The sequence below is a fragment of the Asparagus officinalis genome, chromosome 3 (assembly GCF_001876935.1).
Source record: "Asparagus officinalis chromosome 3, Aspof.V1, whole genome shotgun sequence".
NCBI classification, from domain to species: Eukaryota; Viridiplantae; Streptophyta; class Magnoliopsida; order Asparagales; family Asparagaceae; genus Asparagus; species Asparagus officinalis.
In genome coordinates, this window is record NC_033796.1 from 6,090,354 (window position 1) to 6,103,680 (window position 13,327).

Below are 13,327 nucleotides of genomic sequence, written 5' to 3' on the forward strand. Positions count from 1 at the left end.
TACACCTGTTTCCTCTGGTGTACGTCAGATTTATATGATGGTCAGCTTCAGTTCGGAGTCGTACAGGAGCCAGAAGATTCCCCGCAGGAGTGCTCTGCAGACCGAGCAGAAGAAGCCGAAGCTTAGTTATTGGTCCTCCATTTACTTTTGTAGCACCTTCCATTCTGCTGATCGATGTATTTTATATTTTCTAGCATTTCTTTCAGATAGTCTTGTAAAAGGGCATGTTGACCGGAATATTATGTCTGGGATAATATTCAGTTGTGATATGTATCATTTTGTTCTGAGTTGTTATTATATCCTCGCTACTGTGATCGGGGACCTGTGCCTTTGTTCTATATTTGCTTGACGCTTAGCGTATTAGATTGAGCAGAAGGAGTCTAGTACTTATTTCTCCTCAGTCTAATACGTCGCGGGCTTGTTCACGTTCCGATTCCCTGATATTTTGGGAAGCGGGGCGTGACAGATATTATCCTTTAATTTGGCCTAGAAGTAACGCTGTAGAGTCATCCTTATATGGGTTTGTATAAAAGGTCGAGTAGGCTGCATGCGAGTTGACGTCAACAAGAGGGTCGACTGATCTCGCCTCTCGAGTCGCCATAAAGAGTAATAACCTTATGAGTCGGCCAAGTTGGGACCTCTACTGGGCTTGGGCCACCAAGGGCTTTGTTCGTGGAAATACACCCGCCTGTTGTTTGGTGAGGAGTTGTATTTTGGCGAATGAAAATACCATAACAAAATTGATATACCAAAATAATTAAATATATTATTATTTAAAAATAATATGTAATAATTATAATATAATATAACACATTAACATACAATATAACATTATAACACATTATAATATTATGTTGTATTATATTTAATATTTATAATATTGTAAGAATGTAAACTAAATATTATTACATTTTGTTTATATATATTTTATTATAATTAATATATAATATATTAATAATATGTTAAATACTAATGTTGTAATGAGTCAAACTAATGTTGACTAAAAACACTTAAAATGACATTTTGAAAAATACTTTAAGGAGAAAATCTTATACCATAGTGTCTTTTTTATAAAAAAACAACAAGAAAAAACCATGATATCCAAACGGAAACGTTAGGTTTTTGAAGATTTCCTCAGTTTTATCATGAATTCGAAATGCAGATTCTAGAGCTGGAACAGCCCCTAATAAAAGCTTATTTTATGGAATTTCTGCGTGCTAGCCTGCTAATTTATTACTAAAACTTTTCTCCAAAATTTATAAATTTAAAAACATGTCCAAAACCTCTTCGTCAAAAGATCCGACCCGAAAACATACCCCTAACTCCAAAATACCCTACGCGTTTTAAAGTCCGCGTAGACCCTACGCTAAGCAACCGCCGTCCAAACAAGAGATCTCTAATCTCAACCGTTCATTTTCATTTCAACCGGTTTTGAAACCCGACCCGGTTCGATGTACCGCAGCATCATTCCTACGCTACGCTGTACTCCCTTGTATAAAATAATAAATCCCTCTCTTTTTACCTCAGTCGAGGTTAAAATAAAAGATTTTACAGGAAGAAAGAGCGAAGCCCAAAAAATGGAGTGAAAACTTTGGTAATTTCTTCTCTCATCTTCTATTTTCTTTAGGATTTTGGTTTAAATTTCTAGGGTTTAAGCAATTGATTTTCTTATTTTCCTGAATATTGTCTAATTTCTCGCGATTCTGTTCCTTTTGCCCTGAAAAGAAATGTGAACTCTAAAAATTATGCGGTATAATTTATTATGTTCTTTTGAAATTTCTAGGGTTTAAGCAAAGCCTTTGCTTTTTTTTTTAAAAATTGATTATTCTCTAATTTGTCGCGATTTTGTTCTTATTATCCACAGAGGCTTGAGTTTACAGAAACGAATGGTGCTTTGAGATCGCGCAGTGGAAAATGTGAACCCTACTAGGCCTTAGGAGGTATATTTATCCTGTCCGTTGAAATGTCTAGGGTTTTAGCAATTCCTTTGTTATTTCACTTGATTATTGTCTAATTTGTTGCTATTTTGTTGTTATTATCCCTAGAGGAATGAGTTTACAAAATATAATGGTGTTTTCCTGGATCAGCGCAGCGATAGTGTGAACCATAACAAGTCTTATGAGGTGTGTTTTGGAATTTTAGTAATTGTGGCACCTATGATAAGGGTTTCCTGAAAAGATGTCAACTTGAAAGTTTATTATACGTCGTTAAGCTTGGTAGTGCTGAAAGAAGAATTTTGCCTTGTTATTTTGGTGAAATGCCAATAATAGATGTACAAACTTAGCGTTTCTTAATAATTTCTATTGGTTTTCTTGATTTTGTGGGCTATGAAAAACATTTATCTGAAGCAAGATTATAAAGCATATTTATCATTGTTATTATTATTTTGGATTTTAGTATAATCATTCTGGAATGGAAAAGAATATTGTATTTTCTTAGATACGCAATATACTGTACAAGCCTGGTCTGATATTTTAGTATTTCTTCATTCATTTCTGCATAGAACAATGTATGACAGGATACATTCTAGAAATCCTAATGCCCATACGTAAGTTCCATATAGAAGAATTGTGAGGCGTGTACATGGTTTCTATTTTCCATGTAGTGTTTGTATTTGCATTAAGATAATTTATTAATTGAGAGACTGAGCAGTATGCTTACTTTTCTGGCGCATCATTCTTTGTGTATGTTACGTTATTGCAGTTAACTGATGTTTTTTTTGTCATTTTTGATGCAGATGTAACCTGGACCTACTGACTCTATCTCTAGCCTTGTCCTAATGCAAATTACTTGGTGGCCACTGCCTGGGATAATCAGGTTTGCTCGGTAAGAGCTCTTAAATATATGATTCCTGTAATTATTTTGATAATGTATATGTCCTGTCTGGATGTTATGATAGCTATTATGATTCTGCTTTGAATGATCTGCAGGTTACACGCTTGGGATGTCATTATAGCATCAGGCAAAAAGCGTATCCTATCAACCAGTATTTGTATATTCTTTGCATGCACCTTATGTTTAGAATTGTTTCAAAATTTTAATGGAAAATTTGGAAAATGATTATTGCTAACATTTGATTTGCTATTTCTAAGGTTATGTGCTCTAGCCTATACTTGAAGGGATGATGTTCTCGTAGTGTTTACTAGAGGATGCAATAAGCTTGGGAATCTGTGGCTCCCGACTCTTGTGACCAACCTATGCAAGTTGCTGTGCATGATGTGCCTATCAAAGAAGTTGTTTGGGTTGAAGAGTTGAATTGCCTAGTTGTGAGGAACTGGGATAAGAGATCGAGACAAGTGTATATTGAGTTTCGTTTGATTAGTATTAAGGATTAAGGAACACATTGATTTAGTTATTATCTGATAAATGTTTGTTTTTGTGTTCATACATTGTTATCGGTTGCATTCTCAAAATCCTAATGCAATACATGAATTCCATCAAAAACAATTGTGAGGCATGTTCAACTAAGCTGTGTGTTATCCTTGTTAAACACATAATTCTCTTGTGTATGTAGGCAAAACCTGGACCCTGTGACGGTCTCTAGCCTTAGTTTCAGTCCTAAGTCAAATTTCTCGCTGGCCACTTGGATAATCAGGTTTGATCTGCTAACATCTCTTAACTTTATGACTTCCGTAATAACTTTCAGATCATGTATATCTTATATGGATAAAATTATAGCTCTTTTCGTTCTCCTTTGGTGCAGGTTAGGTGCTGGGAAATTATGACAGGTACCAGTCAGGCGAAGGAAGCCATATCTCATGACCAACCGGTATGCTTATATGCTTTGCATACAGCTGTCTAGAATTGTTTCAAAACCTGTATGAGAAATTAGGGGGAAAAAATCCTTGCTAACATTTCATTTGGTATTTCTTCAGTTCCGTTCTCTACTTGGAAGGATGATGTTCCACAGCGTTTACTGGTGGACGTTATAAGATTTTAAAAATGCAGCCCTTGATGTCTGGTGGTCAACCTACACAAGCCGTTGCGCATGATGCACCTGTCAAATAAGTCGCTTGGATTGAACAGTTGCATTTCCTAATTATAGGGAGCTGGGGTAAGATATTGAGGCAAGTGCAGATTGAGTTCTTGATTAATTTTTTCACAAACCACACGTATTTAGTTATTATTTGATCAATGTGTGTTTTTGTTTGCTTAAATAACTCTGTTTATATATGGGTGGTGCTTTATAAATTTTTGAATCAAACAGTAAAAGATTGCTTACTTATTATTAAATATCATGGGTTGCCTCTGCGGATTACCCTCCACATTAGTTGTTAGACCTGCAAGCGATGCAACAAATATCGGGCAAAACCGTATGTGTTCTTAACCCTTTGAACTGATTCATCTAATGATCCATATTGTTCTATATTAAACAACTATTGATACGTGTGAACCTCACGAGCTTAGCCTCAAGTTCAAGGCACGATGTGGGCAGCTGTCAAATATCCTTTTTATAATGCTGATCAATCATAAACTTCGTCCTTATTGTCTTAACCTCACAATATTTTTTGGCATCTCAATGTTTATCATCCAGAATGTAATCTCTCTCCGTACGACATAAGTTTTTCTTATCAGATGTTATTGTCAGATTGCGGCCTTGTCCAGAACTCTACTTATAGCTGTTCCATTAATCTAGTTTATAATCGTGTCTTAAATTATGATTCATCTGAAGATCAGTAGCTATTCCACTAATCTATTTTTGATATCTCAATGTTTTGTTATTCTATAGGTGTGATTCGTGAATGTAGGTAGGAGGGAGAGAGAGTGACGAGAGCTAGATTTTGTGTTTGATCTTTGATTTTGATTTGGTAATTGAGTTAGATTGGGATATGTAATATTGAGATTATGGTGATAAACAAGTGGGGATTGGTTTTGAGGTTTGATTTTGATCAATTTATTTGAGAATCATAATGAACGATGGTTTTAAGACCTAGAGTCATTAATGGTGGTTGAAGATTGAGATTTGGCTTAGATTAATTGGACTTTAGACAAAATGAGTATCGTTTAGTTTTCATTTGCTTAGAGATGCAATATGTTTTGGTTTCTGATTTATTTTGATTCGAAGAGAGAGTGCTGTATCAGTGTGAAAAGATGTAATGATTTGTGCTTGAGAGCTATTTTATTTGGGTTGGAGACATAGTTGATCGAATTTATTTGATGATCGATTTTACCCGTATGTTCGTGATTGACATATAGACTAATCTTGAGGGTATAATATTTCTCATATGTTTTTAAGATTGATAATCGTTGATTGATGTTTGAGGATTGAAAATGATTAAGATCTCGACTTATACTAAAAGAGTACCTTCCATTTTTTGTTGCTTAGATATGCAATATACTTTGGCTTCGGGCATTTTGATTTGAGTGGACAGTTTTGTATCAATGTGTGAAAGATGTCATGATTTGTATCTTGTGAATTGTTTTACTTAGTTTGGGGACATAGTTGTTCAGATTTATTCGATGATTAATTTTTATTGTGGAGGACGTGGTTATAGTTTCGATGATAGACATGTATAATTGATTTCATTTAGTAAATAGAGCTATAAAAGGCTTTTTTTCCTTAGCACTAATGATATTAAAAAAATGTTGATATTTAATGCTAGTCTAGAGGCGTGAATGTAACTAATGGGAGAATAAGCTCTGTATAGTTGCGTCATGCATCGTTTGTCAAGTAACTTTACTTTTGTTAGCTAATGGAATTCAAGAAGATCAGTAATCTCACCTCTCTACCTATACTCATCCAAGCCCTAATTGCATAAGGGACTAAATAACTTTCTAAACTAAATAACTTTCTGAACATAATAACTTTCTAAATAAATTAAGTCCTCATAAGATCTTAATGCATGGACTTTGCGATGGGGCATGATAAGGTTCTTTTGGCATCAAGCTTAGGTTTAGGATTCATAAGAGTGGTTTGATTAAGGATGATGAGTTGAAAACTATGTTCGAGTTTGATCTTGGATTGAGAAATTGTATTTAAGATGGACTTGAAATGAGGCTAGGACGTTAAGAGCTAGATTTATTATTTGAGCTAAGAGTTGGCTTAGATTTTGATTGAGATTTGGGATATGTAATATTGAGATAATGGTTTAAACAAGGCGGGGGATGTAGAAATTGAGTCGAGTTATTTGATGTTTAAATTGTTATTTGAAGATCGATTGATTGATATATGAGATTGTTTGAGGATAGTGCATTGAATTTAGATTTTATTGATGTTAAGATAGGGAATTTGCATTAAGTTTGGATTTTGATTAGATTTATTCAAGAGTCGATTGTACCTAGAAGTTCACAGTGGGGATTTAGATTAATCTTGAGGATATCATATTTATTTATGATTTTGAGTGAGAAAATGGAACTAGATGAGCACTTTTTAATTTTGTTTGCTCCAAAATGTAGTATAGCTTAGATTCATATATTTTGATTTGAGCGGACAATTTTATATCAGAGTCTGAGACATGTTATGATTTTTATCTTAAGGGAATTTTTGTATTTTGTTTAAATAGATCGGGGTAGGTTTTGATTTAAAGATATGTATTCTTAAGAGGATCTCATTATATCATTACTTAGGTTAGGAGTCATAAGAATTGGCTGATCAAGGATAACTATAAATAGGGCTAGGATTTGATTATTAACTTAGGAATGGGATTTGGGATTGATGGGATTTGGGATTGATTTGAAACTGTGTTAGGATATTGAAAAGTACATTTAGTTTTTAATCTAGGATTTTGTATAGGGATCAGGTTTGGGTGAGATTAAATTTTGTTATATTGAGATATTGGTGATAAACAAGGTGAGTGACATGAGAATCGATTTGAGATGTTGATTATTTGAAGTGTGATTTATCGATAGATGATTTAATGAAGATGTTGGAATGAATTGAGGTTTTATGGAAGCTGAGCTTGGGGATTGGTTTTGAGCTTGGGAATGATTTTTTTCGAGGAATGATATTATTCGTTTATTCTCAATTATACATTAACTAATTTTGAGGATATCAGTTTGACGTATAATTTTGAAATAAGAATCGTCGATTGGTGATTGAAGATAGGGATACAATTTAGATATAGATTTAGACAAAACAGATACCTTCTACATTCTTTCTGCTTGGAGATGCAATATATTTTTGATAAAGGTATTTTAATTTCGGTGGGAGTTTTTTTTATCATAGTGTGAGAGTGTTTATATTGTATGTTGAGAGTTTTTCTAGTTGGTTTAAAAACATCATTGATCAGATTTATTCTAGAATCAATTTTATATGGATGTTCACATGTGATATATATGCTAATTTTGAGGATATCAAATTGATCTATGATTATGAGATTGAGAATAATTGTTGGTTGAGGATTAAGATTTGATTTAGATTTACCGTTATGTCCATGATTGATATATTGATTGGTTTTGAGAATGTTAGATTGATTTTTTTTACTTTGAGATTGAGAATCATTGATTGGTGATTCAGGATTGAGATTTTATTTAGATTTGGACTTAGAACAAATGAGGATTGTCTAGTTTTCATTTGTTTTGAGATGCAATATATTTTAGATTCCAGTATTTTGATTTAATCAGTGAGTTTTCTTATTAGACTGTGAAAGATATTACAATTTGTCTCTTAAGAGTCGTTTTATTTGGATGGAGGATATATATATATTTTCAATTTAATCGAGGATCGATTTTATTCGTATGTTCCCAATTTATACGAATACTAACTTTGAGTATATTGGTTTGACTTTAATCCATGATTTGAGGTTTATAATCATTCATTGGTGATTGTTGATAGGGATTTGATTCAGATATGGATTTAGACTAAAAGAAGGGTGCCTTATCATTTTTCTTAGAGATGCAATATATATTTTAATTAAGGTAACCATAGGAGAAGATGCATCAAAGGAAATGCGATTGCAAGATGCAATAAATACAAGAATTAGCATTGGCATGAGGTACCATAAAGGAAATGGAATTGCAAGATGCAAAGAATATAAGAGTTTGAGGTCAAAACTCAAAAGGAATTAGTGGTGGCCAAAGGTGAAGAGTTAGCATTTCTATTGAGATCTTGACTTGTTCGAAGCTTCAAATTTTGGACAAGCCAACTAGTGTACTAAATAGAGAGCTAACTATAGACGGTTTAAATGTATTTTCACTAAGGATCCACGAAGTGAATGCCCATGGGCTAAACACTTCGAATAGGCCCGAAGTCAAGCCCACAACAAGCTGCAGTGAAGGTCACTTAATGATTGAAGCAAATTTTGCCAAGCAACTCATATCGACTCAACTCGACCAAGTTAGATACGAGTCGACCCCACAACACGCTTCAAACCAAGTCAAAAGGCGTCATCAGTCTGCCAAGCCTAGAGTCGAATTCTGAGTTAAATTCGAACTCGTAGGCGAAGTTCGCCAACTAACGAACTTCGCCCATATGGACCAAGTCATCCAATTCCGAAGAAGGCGCACCTACGTTTGAAGCGACCTTCGCCCACGTCTTCAGTAAACTTCGCCAAGTCCGCAAAATCCGCCCAATTAGCCGTTTCAGAGCTATTTTTAGGGGATAACTACTTCCTACTATCTCCTATTTTAATGATCACTTAATCCATAATTAAGAGGACCATTAACTCTCTTTTAGCCCATAAAAGGAGAGGAAATCATCTACAACACAGACGAGAGAGACACATGCGCGAACGCAGAGATACGTACACGCACACGAAGGTATACATTTGCGATTCCATTGAGAGATATTGCTAAGAGAAAACTGAGCTAACTTCCGAGCAATCTAATCCTCATCAACAATAAAAGACCCATCGTCTTAGTCGGCGAGTCAACGGAGTACAAGATCGCCGCTCCACTGGCACACGAAAAAGAACCCAAAGACAAAATAAATTTTCCTTTGTTTCATTAAATTTTTTTCATTGTAATATGTATCAATTACAATACAAAAGAACTAGAAACAGGATGACGGGGGCATCTTTCTCCGACGAGAAGATTGTGTCACACGCCGACTTTAAGATCCTCGGGTCTTTTGCTGGAACGTTGATCATTGAATTTGATCAAGCGGAGTTCAAGGAATCAATTTCCAAGAACAAAATCTCTGCGACGATAATTGCGTAGTTGTCGCAAAATTTGCCGCAGTGCAAATCTCGAGTCGAAAACGACCCCTGCGTGTGGAAAGCCCACCTTCGCCGAAGATAGTTTAGGTTATGCTGGAAGCCAAACAAACTTCGCTAAGGACGAAAGGATTCCAATTCTCACCTCGATCAAAGATCAATATATTATCACATCTGATCTCGGGCTTCAATCTTTGACTTCTTCAGGAGTTCTTCAGGAGTTCGATTCAAAGTGTCACGATGCTCGTTATGCTCGCTATGCTTCTCCGATAGAAGCAAAGAATGGGGGTTATTCCTCATCCAAATTCTCTCAAAGGAATAACATCACTGTCCATGATTCTGCTGGACAAACTTCTGATCAACATCGTTGTGAGCGACGTTCACATCCTAAGGCAAAAGCTAGCGAAGTTAATGCCAATGCGGACCTGAGAGAATTCATAACTTTTAAGAGAGCTCTCTAGTGTCAGCATTTTGCGACCCTCAGAGAAGTGATCTCGTCAGTTAAAAGAATTGTCAATGCAAAGAAACAATAGTGTTATCGAGGCGCAAGGCGCAATGCGGGGCGCACAGGTCTTTTACGCGCACCATGAGCAAGACGCACAACGAGGCGTGCGCCTCACTGAATTGAGGCGCATAACTCAAACTAATATTTTCCAACATAAGACAAAGAAGCATATAAGCAACATGTTTATAAATTATCACATAAAAAGACTAAGAAATATAATTTACCTACTAGATCACGAAAGAGTCTTAATTAGCATGCATAATATAGAGAAGTTCATAAGTTTGCACAAATCACAATGCAAGATAATATCCAACATGAGCAAAAGTCTACGAAACAAAATAAGCAAGTAGCAAAAGAACAGTGTCTAGTCATCCTCATCATCATCGGCATCCAACTAAAGTGGAATTTCCTCATCCTCAGTTTCCTCCTCTTCATTAAACTCTTCTTCATCCCGCGAGTCCGGCTCGCCCCTCCTAGATGACGAAGCAATACCACTTGAAGATCCTCGAACCCTAGCAGTAGACCTTAAAGTTGGTCCAAAATTTTCTTCAACTCCCGTTACTTCGCCTACAACACCCATCTAAGGTCATCCTCCTCATCCACCAAGTCATTCTCTGCATTGTCACCCTCTCCAAATTGACCTAACAAATACTCGTTGCTTTCATCTATGTCAATCAACTTGATTGGATCAATAATATCCTTGCAGTCAAATCTTTCCTTCAAAGCTTGATTATATTTGCAATATACTAGATCATGCAACCTATTGTGATCCAACCTATTCCTCTTCTTGGCGTGTATCTGCAACTCATATAAAGTCAAATAATCAAATTAGTACTTGAAGTGCTTAATTCTTTAAGCATATGTTTATTCAATTAAATGAAATTATACATACTTGTTCAAAAGTACTCCAGTTTCTTTCACACCCAGAGGAGCTACAAGTGAGACTAAGGATCCTTATAGCAAGTTTCTGCAGAACCAAAGTTGCTGCACCGTAAGAATCCCACCAATCAGCTGTCAAAATACACAAAGTAATCAATACGAGTATACGATCATTTATTAATTGTCATTAACTAAAAAGTACGTGTACATAATTAATTTATTTAATTTAACTGAGGATTTCTTTTTTCAGTTTCTAATAGCTGTAGGCATGCCAAATAGATCATGTGCTTCTTTGTATAAAGTCAACTCTTGAGAAATTTTATCTTGATCCTGTTGGGGGCACAAGCTTGTGAATGACCTCCCAGAGACCTTTCATGATCTCCTTATCGGCATGAATGTTGGGGTGGGCATAGAAAAAGACTGGATTAAAGTAAAACCCTGCATCATGCAAAGGATGATGTAACTGAACATTCCATCTCTTATCAATCATCTCAAATACCTCCGAATATTTACTTGCATCAAAGGCTTTTGCAATAGCCTCTTTGGCTCTATCCATAGCCTCATAAATAAACCTCATGACTGGCTTCCTCTCGTTATTAACAAGCTTCAGAACACGAACAAGAGGATCCGTGAGCTTGAGAACACGAACAACATTATTCCAAAAGTTAGTCGTCTTAATTGTCCTCTCCGCCGCTTTGCCCTTTGGATCTCTTGCCCACTTGCTTTCCATCCACTTTTCGGAGCAAAACATCTTCCTTAGATTATTTTTCTGCTTATGGATGCTTGATAAAGTCAAAAATGAAGTGGCAAACCGCGTCGTTGCTGGTCTAAGAAGCTCTCGAGTGTTGATTTGATCTCTCATCAACCTCAAAACCCAACCATGTGAATAAATGAAACCCATCAACTCCATAGCACGACTCAAGGTCATCTTCACGAATGGTACTTTTCCGATATCCCTAAGTATAAGATTGAGACAATGAGCAGCACACGGTGTCCAATACATATGAGGATATTCATCCATCAAGTATTTACCTAGAACCAACAAACATACATCTCATTAGGATTCAATCATTCAATTTTAAAGAAACTAGAATGCACATCAATCAATATCAAACAAATTAAATCAAATCAAAAATTTCATACCGACTAATTTGAGACTAGCATGATTGTCCGTTACAATTTGCACAACATTCTCCGGCCCTGTCTTCTTAATCTCCTCAAAGATCTCAAACATCCTCGCACCAGTCTTGATCTCATCAGAAGCATCAATAGAGGAAAGAAATACTGTTTCCTGAGGAGAGTTCTCAAGAAAAAGTCCTTTCCTTCCGGTCAGTCCAACCATCCGACATAAAAGAGCATCCTTTTTTGGCCCTAACCTCCTTACGAGGTTGCATGAGATCTTCAGTGTACTTCTCCTTCTTAAGCAATGACTCTCGTAATTGGTGGAATGTTGGAGGCGGCAAGTTAGACCCAAAAGCACCCACTGACTTCAACATAATTCTAAAGGACCTAAGTCGTGCGACATTAAAAGGAATTCCCGCTTGATACCATCAACGGGCAATATCTTGATGCACTTTAGCAACTGCATCTTTGTTGAGACCTCCTTCAATGCTTGTTTGTCGCAATTTTCGCCTTCTATCATCTTTGGCTACCTCTAGTGCCGGGTCAAATGAGAGAAATGAATCCATAGGCTCCTTCCACTTTGTTGAAGACCCCACACTTCCCCTTCCTCTTGTAGATAAGGAAGATTATCTAGAAGTAGAAGTCAATACACCCTTTCCCCTGTTCCTAGTTGCTTGTGCTTGTTCAACATCAACCTCGTCAACTTCATCTATTTCAAGAATGTCATCATCTTCAAGATTCGGCATGTAATTTTCCACGGCTTGTTGTCTTCTAACAATTGCTTGTCTTTTGTCATAATCCTTAAGCTCACCAACCACATTCGAAGGAACTTTATCGTAAAGGGAAACATTTTTACGTCGCCTCGTCGTTCCAATAAAATGCTCCTTTTGCCTTGATATGCCGTCATTGGTGATCTTATTACAATAAATGCACTTGTGCTTGTTGGAATTCCCTTCCTCAACTATAGAAGTGTACTTCCAAGTAGGATCTTGTCTTCTACCTTTATTCGCACTCGCCGATGCCGATGAAGACATACTCAAGTTTATTAGTCACCTACACCCAAAATTATGAGAATATCAACTTAAATCATCAAATTATTCTAACTGAATTTTTAAAGTAACAAATAAGAAATATGCATTTTCATTTAAAATATGAAACATGTTTTTTTAAGTAACAATTAAGTAATTAACAATTAAATTACATGTTCATAATTTATTAGTTAGCATGCTAATTACTTTTTCTAAGCTCTTTTTCTAATTATATTAATTACTAAGTTGTTGCTCACTGACTTTGTTTTTTTTACAAATTATTCTTGAGAGTTAAGTAACAACGAGCAAGGATGAAGGAAAAAGAAGAAAAGAGAAAAAGAAGAAAACATGAGAAAGAGAAAAATATGTAAATATGTAATCATATTATTACATAATGTAAATATGTAATCATATGAATTATTTTCAAAAAGAAAAAGAAAACAAGAAAAGAGAAAAACTGAAAAAAAACTAACTTGAACAGTGGTCGTCAGCGGCGGAATCAGCGACGGCGGAGTCGGCGGCAGCGATCGGCAGAGTCGGATCGGGGAAGGGCAGATGGAGTTCAGCCTTGAGGAGCATCCGTTAATAGGGTCGGGGAAAGAGGCTTGAAACCCTAAAAGGAATAGGGTTAAAGCAAATATGTGGGTCTGGTACCCGAAACCCGTTTGATTTAAACCAATCCAACTCACTACGCCCCATCA

At 35.9% G+C, this 13,327-nt stretch overlaps 1 long non-coding RNA gene across 5 annotated transcripts in view; it reads left to right on the forward strand.

Annotated features, from left to right (window-relative positions):
* LOC109832778 overlaps nucleotides 1,508–13,327 on the forward strand; it is a 30,055-nt gene continuing 18,235 nt past the window's right edge. For 3 of the 5 annotated variants that reach the window (XR_002244975.1, XR_002244976.1, XR_002244979.1), the window contains exons 1-7: nucleotides 1,508–1,594; nucleotides 1,865–1,940; nucleotides 2,046–2,123; nucleotides 2,738–2,826; nucleotides 2,931–3,595; nucleotides 3,704–3,769; nucleotides 3,876–4,054. This is a non-coding gene — a long non-coding RNA (uncharacterized LOC109832778). Of the gene's footprint in view, nucleotides 1,595–1,629; nucleotides 1,751–1,864; nucleotides 1,941–2,045; nucleotides 2,124–2,737; nucleotides 2,827–2,930; nucleotides 3,596–3,703; nucleotides 3,770–3,875; nucleotides 4,055–13,327 lie in introns of those variants that run through there. The other 2 variants (XR_002244977.1, XR_002244978.1) reach the window with 2 other exon arrangements.